Source organism: Vipera ursinii (genome assembly GCF_947247035.1).
Source record: "Vipera ursinii genome assembly, chromosome: 2".
Classification (NCBI taxonomy): Eukaryota; Metazoa; Chordata; class Lepidosauria; order Squamata; family Viperidae; genus Vipera; species Vipera ursinii.
Genome location: NC_139513.1, coordinates 92,652,107 through 92,663,781, shown reverse-complemented (window position 1 = coordinate 92,663,781; position 11,675 = coordinate 92,652,107).

Sequence of the window (11,675 nt, the reverse complement as noted above, 5' to 3'; positions counted from 1 at the left end):
ATGCCGATTGGTGGCCCCAGGGGTGGCCCTGTTCACCTCCCTGAGTCCTTCGGGAGAAGGGCGGTATACAAATTAAATTATTAAATTAAATTAAATTAAATTATTAAATTTCATTTACTCTCTAATACAGTTCAACTTTCAGTGTGTCCATTAAATATCACTCTTACATCTCCTTTTTCCATCAACATGTTCCTATGAGGCTGATCTTTTTCAACTCTTACTTTATATATCCTGGTCTAACTTATTTGTTGTAAGGGATGCGGTGGCTCAGTGGGTTAGGATGCTGAGCTTGTTGATCAGCAGGTCGGCAGTTTGGCAGGTCGAATCCCGAGTGCCGTGTAACAGAGTGAGCACCTGTTACTTGTCCCAGCTTCTGCCAACCTAGCAGTTCGAAAGCACGTAAAAATGCAAGTAGAAAAATAGGGACCACTACGGTGGGAAGGTAACAGTGTTCCATGCGCCTTTGGCGTCTAGTCATGCCGGCCACATGACCACGGAGACGTCCTCAGACAAATGCTGGCTCTTCGGCTTTAAAATGGAGATGAGCACCGGCCCCTAGAGTTGGAAACGACTAGCACGCATGTGCTGGGGAACCTTTACCTTTACCTTTTTAACTTATTTGTTACCTAAATAATGTGAATAATCTATCTTGCAATAAACAATGGGTTTGATTACTCTAATTGTTCCATTGAGCAACATTTCTTTATCAGAAATCCCCAAGTGCCGTGTAACAGAGTGAGCGCCTGTTACTTGTCCCAGCTTCTGCCAACCTAGCAGTTCGAAAGCACGTAAAAATGCAAGTAGAAAAATAGGGACCACTACGGTGGGAAGGTAACAGAGTTTGATTACTCTAATTGTTCCATTGAGCAACATTTCTTTATCAGAAATCCCCAATTATTACGTTGTCTCCTCCTTTACTTACATATACCAATACATGTGTATCCCCCAACATTGACTTTAGGGATTTATACATGTACTGGTATATGTGGGTAAATAAGGAGACACAGTAGCAGTTGGATATGAGATATAAATCGAACTATATTTATTTAAAAGTAGATTCCATTTACAGAGCTTTTATCAATGCGAGTATGGCTACAATCAGAGCATAGCTTTCAACTAAAAGAAATGGTTGGTTGTTCGGTTGCATTCAAAACCATTCAGTGGCCTATGTGAACATGTCCACCAGATCCTTCTCTGAGGGCAGAGATCTGATGAAATGCACCACTGAGATGTCCTTTCAGAAGATATATAAGGTGATCTTTGTTCCAGTATTGAAATATATGGAGAGTTGCAACTTGTCGTTCTCTAGTTTCGTAATGTTGTTGCTGTCATTAAGCTACCATGGCAGCAATAGTGTTGCTTTTTAATAGCTCACTGGTGGATTTTTTTTTCTTCATATTGAATGATTCAAAAAAGAAAATAGCATTTCCTCCTCACTGGTGTAAGAACATTTTACATCAGTATGTGGATATAACTAGGAAATGTATCAAGTTAATGGTCTAGTACATTATATATTCTATTTAATTTGTGGAACTTTTTCACTCGAGATTTTGTCACTGACAGGGAAATACAAAAGTCAAAACCCACATTCTATTTTTTTTACTTAATACAATTTAAAATAAAAACAATGACTGTTATATTTGTCAGAGTCACAGCAGTTTTTTATGTATATTTTCTATTCACACACTGCAGAATATTGCCAAGTAACCTCACTGGGGAGACTGACAACATGTACGTACATGCATTCATGTGAGACCATATTGAATGAAGTCTATACTGCATTAAAACATTCATTTTTAAAACACCTCCCAGTAAAATTGATCCATTTTGAAACTTTTTCTTCTTTTCTTCCCCAATGTTGGTGTTTTGAGTTCATTCAACTTTTTTCTTTAAATCCACAAGTACACAAAAAATAACCTGTAAACAGTTCTGACATGACACTTAGATACAAAGTGAACCACGTAAGAAAAAAAGTCAAAGAGGTAATTCAGTGGGTATCACTTGATACAGAGCAAAGTGCAACAGATCTACTCAGCCCATCAAATCCATGAATTGAAATGAATTGAGGTTGGGGAGGGGGGAGAATTCATAACATGAGCAAGGCCCCGTACAGATCACAATATCACAGAAGTCACAAAATAAACATTAATTCCTGTGTCCACTGTGAAAATATTGCACTGTATATGCATTTTTGTATTTGTGTATAAATACCTATGTAGGAAATATCAGTCACCAATATATGATTAGAGAGCATTCTGATTTTTTTTAAAAAGAAAAGATTCATATCCTTTCTTTCTTCTCCACGTCAAAAGCTTTCATACCTTATGCCAAAGTCTACCACTTCAGATGAACTGTAGCAGTAGAAATGCCAATTGGATGTATAAGGAAAATTAAACATTGAAGATAACAATTCTAATGATCCAGTCCTTCTTATAATGTAAGTTAGCACTTACTCTATTCTTTACAATTCATTCTAAATGTTTACAAAGATCTTATATAGGCAATCAAAACTTCCATTGTTTCAGTGGCCCATTGTTAGCACAACCTGGTGATACTTGCACTTTTTTTGGTTTGTTTGCTTTCCTTTTTAAATTATGATAGCATCTATCATTCCCATCTTTTCATCTGATCTTATGAGAATTTGAAATAAATTGAGAAGTGTTTAACCCAGAAGTGATTGTATATATGATTGAAAACATCCAGAAAACTTTGTTACTGGAATGTTAAGCTGTGAGAGATTGCTTATGCTATCAGTCTGATACCATGAAATATCTCTGGTTTAAACCCAAGTGAATATAGTGGGAGTTAATCCTAATAAGTGATTCTTAAGATTGGACTATGAAGGACACATCTGCATTTCATAATTTCAACCAAAAGTTGTCAAGGTCTACATTACAATCATAAACTGTCAGCATACTTACAGAGTGTATCTTGTTGATAAGGTAGAAAATGGCATGCAGAAAAATTAAAAGTTCAGTATTGATTACAAAAATCACAGGCGTTAGTCATGCTAAATTTAGGAGGATTCATTTCCACATAAAATCCGCTGTCAAAGAAACCTCACTTTTAATCATTTTCACTTGGTATTTCTCAGTTATATTTTGACTTCCCTCAAAATTCTTCATATTCTTTTCCTGAGCATAGCACTCATTCTTTTGTGAATTATAATTGCTGTGAACTCAAATGGCAATTCTAGACTCACATGTTATCAATCTTTCCTACAGCGTAAAGGGTTTCTTCTTCATCCTAGTTTCTCATTAGGATGACAAGAGCTACAGAGAAGAAATGAGAGTTATTTGTAGGTCATCTGACAATTTTTACAAGTAATCTAACCCAACCTTGGCAACTTTCAGATGTATGGACTTTAATTCCCAGAATTCCTCAACCAGCATAGAGAGTGGTCGGTGGTCTAACCTGGTCTAAGCCTTCACTTCCTTCAATGTAATCAAAACTTGAAGTTGTTTAGTTAGAAATCTGCTACAAAACTTCCTTTTAGGTAGAACTTCATAATAACTGACAATGGGAACTATTGAGAAAGAGTCAGAAATAGAAAGAGAGACATTGGAAAGAATAGAGATCACCATCACACTGGACTTGTTTATTGTATTTCCTCTTATTTCTCTTGCTTTCTTAACCAGGGTATTTAATTCAATGAAAAAAGCATGCAGCAATCTAGCCTAGCTTTACTGATTTTCACCATCAAATTCAAAAATGTTCTCTGAAACCTTTAATAAAAAGGAAACATAATAAACTCTTAAATAATGTCTCTGATTCAGAAGAGTGAATGCATAACAGCTGGATGTGAAAAATTACATATTGCTTACCAGCCCTCTCTTAGCAATGTGGAATAAAATCTTGATGAATGCTGAGAAGCCTGATAGATAACAGTTTACCAGAGAAGATTGACAGCAGTAGATCCAGCTTCTGTTTTCTTTCCTGAATTAGATGATCAGATGTTTGAAAAAGATGTATCAGAATGCTCAGCTGGTAGCTGGATTGCACTAGCATAAATCTGAGCTGGCAGTTTTCCAGATCACAAATTTATACATAAAATGGTCTCCCTAGAATTTCTCCTTAGCTCAGCCTACCAGTTAGCTTTCCTCCAATATTGGCAATATCCAAAGAAACCAGTTACATTTTTTATCACAGAATAAAGAACTGAATTAGGCCTAATTGTTGCCCTAATTTGCATTTACTGGTACAATGAATTCTTATTATTTTGTTTATTAAAACAAATTGATAATGCTGTCAATGCTGTCCAGGAGAAGGCTCTTTTCAGAAATCATAATAGTAGTAAAGTTGAAAGGGACCTTGGAGGTCATCTAGTCCAGGGCTTTTCAACCAGTGGTACGGGTACCACCTGTGGTACATTGGCACCTGGCAGGTGGTATGTGACCATCCTAGAAAAGGGGCAGTGGGGGAGGGGAATGAGCTGAACCAGTGGCAGCACCGCACAAGCCTGAGCGAAAGATGGCTGGAGCTGCAGGGCTGTCAGGGCTCAGTGGAAGCACCAGGATCAGCGCCAGGCTCCAGCTGGAGCTCGGCACTGATCCCGGTGATTCTGCTGAGCCCAGAAGAATCACCAATCAGCTGGAATGTTGCAGCATCTCCAGGGTCTTGTGATTTACATTCAGATGCTTGGCAACTGATTCATATTTATGACGGTCACAGTGTCCCAGGGTCATGTGAAGTGTCCAAAACCTCCTGCAACCACCCAGCAGACTGGGGAAATAAAATCCAACCCCCACCCCACCCCATCCCCACTGCCAATCCTCAACAGAAATGCTCACAACAATGAAAACCTCGGACAGGAGGAAGAGCACCGCCGGGCGGGCAGGCAGGTGTCTTGCTCTGCTGTGGCTTGGGGGGCACTTTTTTCAGTGCCATTGTAACTTCGAACAATCACTAAGCAAACTGTTGTAAGTTGAGGACTACCTGTACTTCTTCATTTTTTTCCTTTTTTTTTGGTCAAGTTTTTGACACTTTGCTAGGCAGTGGTACTCAGATGTTGCCATATTCTAAAAGTGGTACAATGGGTGAAAAGTTTGAAAAGCCCTGATCTAGTCCAACACCCTGCTGTTTAATCCAACAGAATTGGCTGCCTGAACACACACACACATACATCAAGAGTCAGTTGGCACAGAAGTAATAGAAAATAAATAAATAAAAATGAGATACAGAAATTGGCGAGAATTTTGTTTTGTGTACTTAAAAAAGGTTCAAAAGTTAAATATAAATGAATAAAAAAATATAGGAATGAATAACTAATAGGTGCATCAACTTGGCAGAGGTTTTTGCATCCTTAGCTCTTAATTTATACATTTTATTTTATTTCTTATGTAAATATCTCTCTCTCTCTCTCTCTCCTTCAACTTTAATACTGTAGCACAATAGATGCCCACTTCATTTTGTTTGTCAGTCTAGAGGTGAGAGGACAAGGAGCTGGAATTTAAGCAGGCAAATGAAAGCAAGTGCAGAATAAAACAAATGTACTGTAACAGATTTCCCTATTACTATCAAAGTGCAGTTGTGCATTTTCCCAGTGTAGAGATTCATAATAATCTTCTTTTTAGTCATGATTTGCGAAAACTGCTTTGCTTTTTGGAAACTTCAAAACTAAACAAAGAAAGATCCATTTGGAAACTGAAATATATTTTTAAAAGTTGTTATTTTTACCCCTTTGAATCAAAGTGAGCAGTATGAGAGAAATAACAACAACACAGCCTAAAAAAAGAAACCTGATTTCTTTCTATCATACCAAAAAGAAAAACAAAAAACCAGTTGGACCCTTTTCTAACTACTGTATCACTTGGACTAAAGTTTTACTAAAATGGGATCGTCATTTACTTCACCCAGAATTTAGCTGATGATTAAGGAGAACTACTTAACATTACAAGGGGAAAAGTAGATGAATCTTTTAATATGTTTTTCTAACATTAAATTGGGAGATCGAGAATAAGCAGTCTCTCCCAGGCTGGAACACCCATAGCCTTTGGCATGTATGGCTGACAATTTTGGTAATTGCATTCTCAATGCATACAAAAAGCACTAGGTTAGAGAAGGCTGATATAAGGCAAGAATTGGTATGTTCAGCTATGTCTAGAATTCCTAGCAACCTACAAAAACTAGATATTTCTTCAGATATGGTTATCAGGTATATTAAAGTATAGATTATATTGAAAAACACATGAGAAATTTTCCACTCATAAAAAGGGCTTTCCCCCCCCCCTCTCTCTTGTGATTTCATTATCATTTTCCTCTGTAGAACTGGCGTTTCATGATGTGAGTAAGAACTCACAAACATGGAACTGATCTGAGAGCTGTAGGGAGAAGAAGATGGGTGACACTATAAGAGTGGTTGTTTTGTAAAAAATATTATTACAAAGCTCTGCTATTGCTTGGCTTTTCCACAGCTTCAAAACTAATGAAAAGTCCCAGAGAAGCAGTTCCAAAACAAAATTTGGGCTATCAATTACATCCTGTCTGCTTCATCATAATCTCTTTATAATAAAGCTACAGAGACCTTCCTAAACTGAACGATTTTCCATTTTTAACAGTTCCAGTAATTCATGCTGTCTTATATTTATGGGAGTTTAAGCTCCACATATCTGGGGAGCATCAGGGTCAGGAAGGTCAAGTTACAATATAGGAAAGGATCTGATTATTACATTATTATTATATTGCATATTATGTAATATTTATACAAATATATACATATTATAGCCAATCATTTGACTGAAGATGTTTAATTAGCATGGGATTTATATACATTTTATGAAGTCATCTTTGGCTATATGGAGATTTCATTTCAACCGAATTATTTCTTCCCACATAGTTTTCTTGCCTATAAGGGTTTGCCTGTCTTTTTAGTACAAAGAATAGATAAAGAATAGATATAGGTGCAAAGAATAATTACAGATGCTACAGTTGTGGACACTAAGTTGATGTTGAATTTAATTACGGCAGCAAGACTCTTGATAGGTCAGTATTGGAAGAAAGAGGAATTGCCGTCTATAGAAGAGTGGACTTTAAAGGTTTCCGACCTGGCAGAGATGGCGAAGATTTTGGCCTATTTGAAAGATCACTCGCAAGAACGCTATATTATGGAATGGAGAAAATGGATTGAGTTTATCCAGAATAAGTATAGGGTTAAGAAGTTTTATGTAGCATTTGAATAAGTCTTCTTTCTTTTTTCTTCTTTTTTTCTTTTAGTTTTTTTATATATATATTTAATATTACTAAGGTTTGTTTTATCCTATATAAGCTAGAGAGTGATGGATTTTAGAGTTTATAGTTGTTAGTATATGATTGTTTATGATTGGTTTTTTTATATATATACCTTGTATTTAGCTCTGGGAAGTCGGGGGGGAGGGGGGGAGGGGGGAGAGGTAGGGGGGGAGGGTGAAGGGAGGGGGAGGGGGGGTTTTAAAGAAAAATTGTATGTTAAAACTTTTCAATAAAAAAAAAAGAATAGATATTACATTCATGTGCCTTATCTTAAGATATTCATGTAGACCTCAAAGTATGCCTGAAGTTCTTGTTTGCATGAGCTATATTTTCCTTATATAATTTTGGTAATGCTGAATACACAAACACACAGCATACATACAGTACACATAAGTCCCAAGTTAAAATGAGAAAACTATTTGCTCAGTTTATAGCTGACTGAAAAAGTAAACCAATTTCACAATTACAAATCACTCATATGAACCACAAATAAAATTATCATTTGGAATTTGCACATTTCTAAATGTTACAGTGCATTTCGATCTATTAAATATTACATTAAATAAAAATTTGGATAAAATGAATATATTCATTAAAATAATGTTCACATCTCCATTTTATCAGGGGTAATTGTTTACATAATCTGTGAATTTTAAGCAAACCTGCAAACAAAATGCATGTTTGAAGAAATGCACAAAAATACTTAAATCTATTAGAGCGTTTTTTAAAAAAGTAATATTTTCAAATTTGATAAACAGGGCTTCAGAGTTTTGCTAATGTGAGGATCTATTTAACTCTGAAACTGAGACATTCATCCATTCCTAACACACACTTTTGGACTTGTACATTAAAATCATTTGTGAAATGGCCTTGGTATAGGACAATAACTATTTCATCTAAGGTTGGGTGAAAAGACCCCATAAATCAAGTCAGTCACAATCTATTTCATGGAGCTTTTTTTCCTGTGGATATTAATAACTTTACTATCTTGTATAAATGAAACCCAGTTCTATTCAACTTCAGGGGGAAAAAAGTCTCAGTTCTTGCTGGATAATATATCATACCACAATATCCTGTGAGCTTGTCTTTTTTTTTTTAACTGTAAGAAGAATCTTGCTCCAGGTGAGATTTCAGAGTTTCAGCCATAACAAGGTTCAGAAAAAGAGAAATAATCTGTGCCTCATTGGCAATCCAACATATGAAATGCAAGATAAATCCCTTTTAAAGTGTTGCTGAGTGAAATAACCACACATTCATTTTTCTATATAATTTGCTATTAAGATGAACTAATGCTAAAATGTGTTCTTTGAGGCTTGCAATGGGAAACTCTCGGACCAGATAATCCTAAAAATCACTGATTCTTGTCAAGACAGTTTAATAATAAAAGGTAAAGTTTCCCCCGCACATGCATGCTAGTCGTTTCCGACTCTAGGGGCTGGTGCTCATCTCCGTTTCAAAGCCGAAGAGCCAGCACTTGTCTGAGGACGTCTCTGTGGTCATGTGGCTGGCATGACTAGATGCCAAAGGCACACGGAATGCTGTTACCTTCCCACCGTAGTGGTCCCTATTTTTCTACTTGCATTTTTATGTGCTTTCGAACTGCTAGGTTGGCAGAAGCTGGGATGAGTAACAGGCGCTCACTCTGCTATGCGGCACTCGGGATTCGACCCGCCAAACTGCCGACTTTCTGATTGACAAGTTCAGCATCCTAACCCACTGAGCCACCACATCCCTAGTTTAATAATAGATTAGGCTATTTTTTTTTGTTTCTGTTATTCTTCAATGTCTGCTGCTGTCTGGTTTGGAACAGAAGAACCACAGTTTCTTCAAAATGGAAGAATTAAAGACAGCCCTGCTTATGCTCATGACAATTCACCAAAATCATTTTATATACATTTCTGATTTCAGTTTAGAATCTGGTTCAGATCTGTTGATTTGGCAAAAATTGGAAGGAAGGAGGGCAACAAAAAATGTGTTCAACCTCCACTGTAATAGGAACTGGCTGAGAATTTTAGTAAAAGTCAGCACAATCCAGTAAATGCAGTAAATTAACCATAGGGACAAGGTGGAATAAGATGAAATTAATTGTTCATCAGAGATATGGGAAATTATGGTTCAGTGCAGTCAGCCAGACGTTGAGACTGGATTTGGTATTTTTGTCTACCTATCGAGTCCTTTCCTGGAGTAGACAAATGGTATTGAAAATATCATCACAGTATGTAAACTGTACCAATAAAGTTGTCTTGTTGCAACTGACTGATGATAATTTTGTCATAGCCAATAGTGTTCAAGTGGTGTTCCGGATGTTTTGGGATTACACCCAAGGCACCTATCTCTATTGACATATCTTTGCTTTCTTTTGACACAGTCATTCTACTTCTATTTGTAGGTCTTTATATTTTGTAATTTTTGTAATTTTATTCAGTTCTTTTTCTATTCTGCTGTCTCCAGGCACTGCCATGTTCACTAGCCAGACTTTTTTCTCTTTCTTATTGACAGCTGTTAAGTTTGGGTGTTATGTGTCAGGTATTTGTATTCTTGAATTCTAAAGTCCCAGAGCACTTTAGCTTCTTAATTTTCTACTATTTTGTCTATCTTCTGGTCCCACCAGTTCTTGCTTGCAGGCAAATTATATTTCTTGCAGATTTTCCAATGCATCATTATTGCTACTTTGTCTTGCTGTTGTTTATAGTCCATCAGTGTGATATTTTGCAGCAATTAACTTAATTTTCCGGCTCTTAGCCATTATTGTTATTTGCTTGGCCTGCTAGCTTTTTAATATATTGGCCATGTAATACTTTTCCTTGCCATGTCTCTTTTCCATTTTTCATTTGGTCTTTCATTTAGGGCAGCTTGGTCTTTCTGGTACTCAGTAAGCCTTCACAGTGTACTAACTTTGGTGCATCTTCTTCACTTTCCTTCAGATATTTTACAATGCTCTTTTTTTCTTCTTCTTCAACTGTCAGGTGCACTTGCAACATTCCACACCCACCTGTTTTCCTTAGCAAATAGAATCAGAATAACAGAGTTGGAAGGGAAGAGGACTTATACCATTACCTATACCAGGGGTAGGCAATCTCGGCTTTTTTATGAATCATGGACTTCAACTCCCAGAATTCCTGAGTCAGCTATACCTATATCATTTCTGACAAATGGTTATCCAATCTCTTGTTAAAAACCTCCAGGGATGGAGCCTCCACAACTTCTGAAGGCAAGCTGTTCTACTGGTTGACTGTTCTCACTGTTGGGAAATTTCTCCTTAGGTTGGTTCTCTCATTAATTTTTATCCATTGGAAATTAATCTGTCAATATTGCTGCATGGATGAAGGACATGGTTCATTGTGATTAACTTTCTGGTCTTTGTATTCAGGGCTTTTAGTTCTGCTTGAGTCCAGCCCACTATTCCAGCTGTGTATCTAATGGCTAGAATTGCTCAGGTTTTAATTGCCTCAATGATAATGCTTTCACTGAGTTTGGGCTTTAAGTTCTTATTCTCTCTATGATGTATTATTATTGTTGTTACTGTTATTTGTATTGCTAGATTTAGGAACAGTGGCAGTAGGAGTAGAACAGACTTGCACTTTACAGAAACTGTTCTTTTTGAAGAGAAAAATGCTTTAGACCAAGCAACTCTAAGTTTGCCTAAATGCCTGTGGATAGGTCAAAACTCCATAGCAGTCAATTAGATTTATTCCATTATAAGATTTTGTTTATAGACTTCATTAGAAGTCTCCTATGGGTTTAAACATTGATCATTAAGACAAGGGCACAGTTTGCTACTTTGACCTCATATCCCAGCAGCCAAGATTAATTAGAGGGGGAAATCCAATACTGCCCCTCCCCATTCCAAACTTCTTAATGATCTCTTAAGCTCAAATATTAATAAGGCAAATATGGAACGTGAATATGTAGATGTCAAATCTCAGTTTGTTACAAAAGGTTTAGGACTCTTGTTCATGGCTACTGTTTTGGGACAATTCAACTGTCCTCTTTCCATTTGCAAACTAACCTTTATCGATTTCTTTTCATAGCTTTCAGGACTTCCATATGCTTATTTTTAAGCAATTTATTTCTTATTCTTGCTTGCTGTTTATGTTGTTATTGATTTTGTGAGCCAGTTTGAGTCCACATTGGGGGGGATGTGGAATATAAGCTTTTGAAAACATAGCATTTCATTTATCTATTTCACTTATGCCCCCAACCTAAATGGTGAATACTAGTGTATTGATGATTTTAGTTTTTTAATTGCTCCCATTTCCACTTTAAATTTGAATACCTTTACATTTTAAAGGATTTTTTTTTAATTTATAAGCTGGAAATTGTATGTGTGCACGTGCTGCACATCTGAATTTTTCCTGTATTGTTATACATTAGCTGCATTCTTTCTTCTCTGATAAAATAATATATAAACTGCATTCTTAAATAATGAGGCCAGGTATGTTGTGATG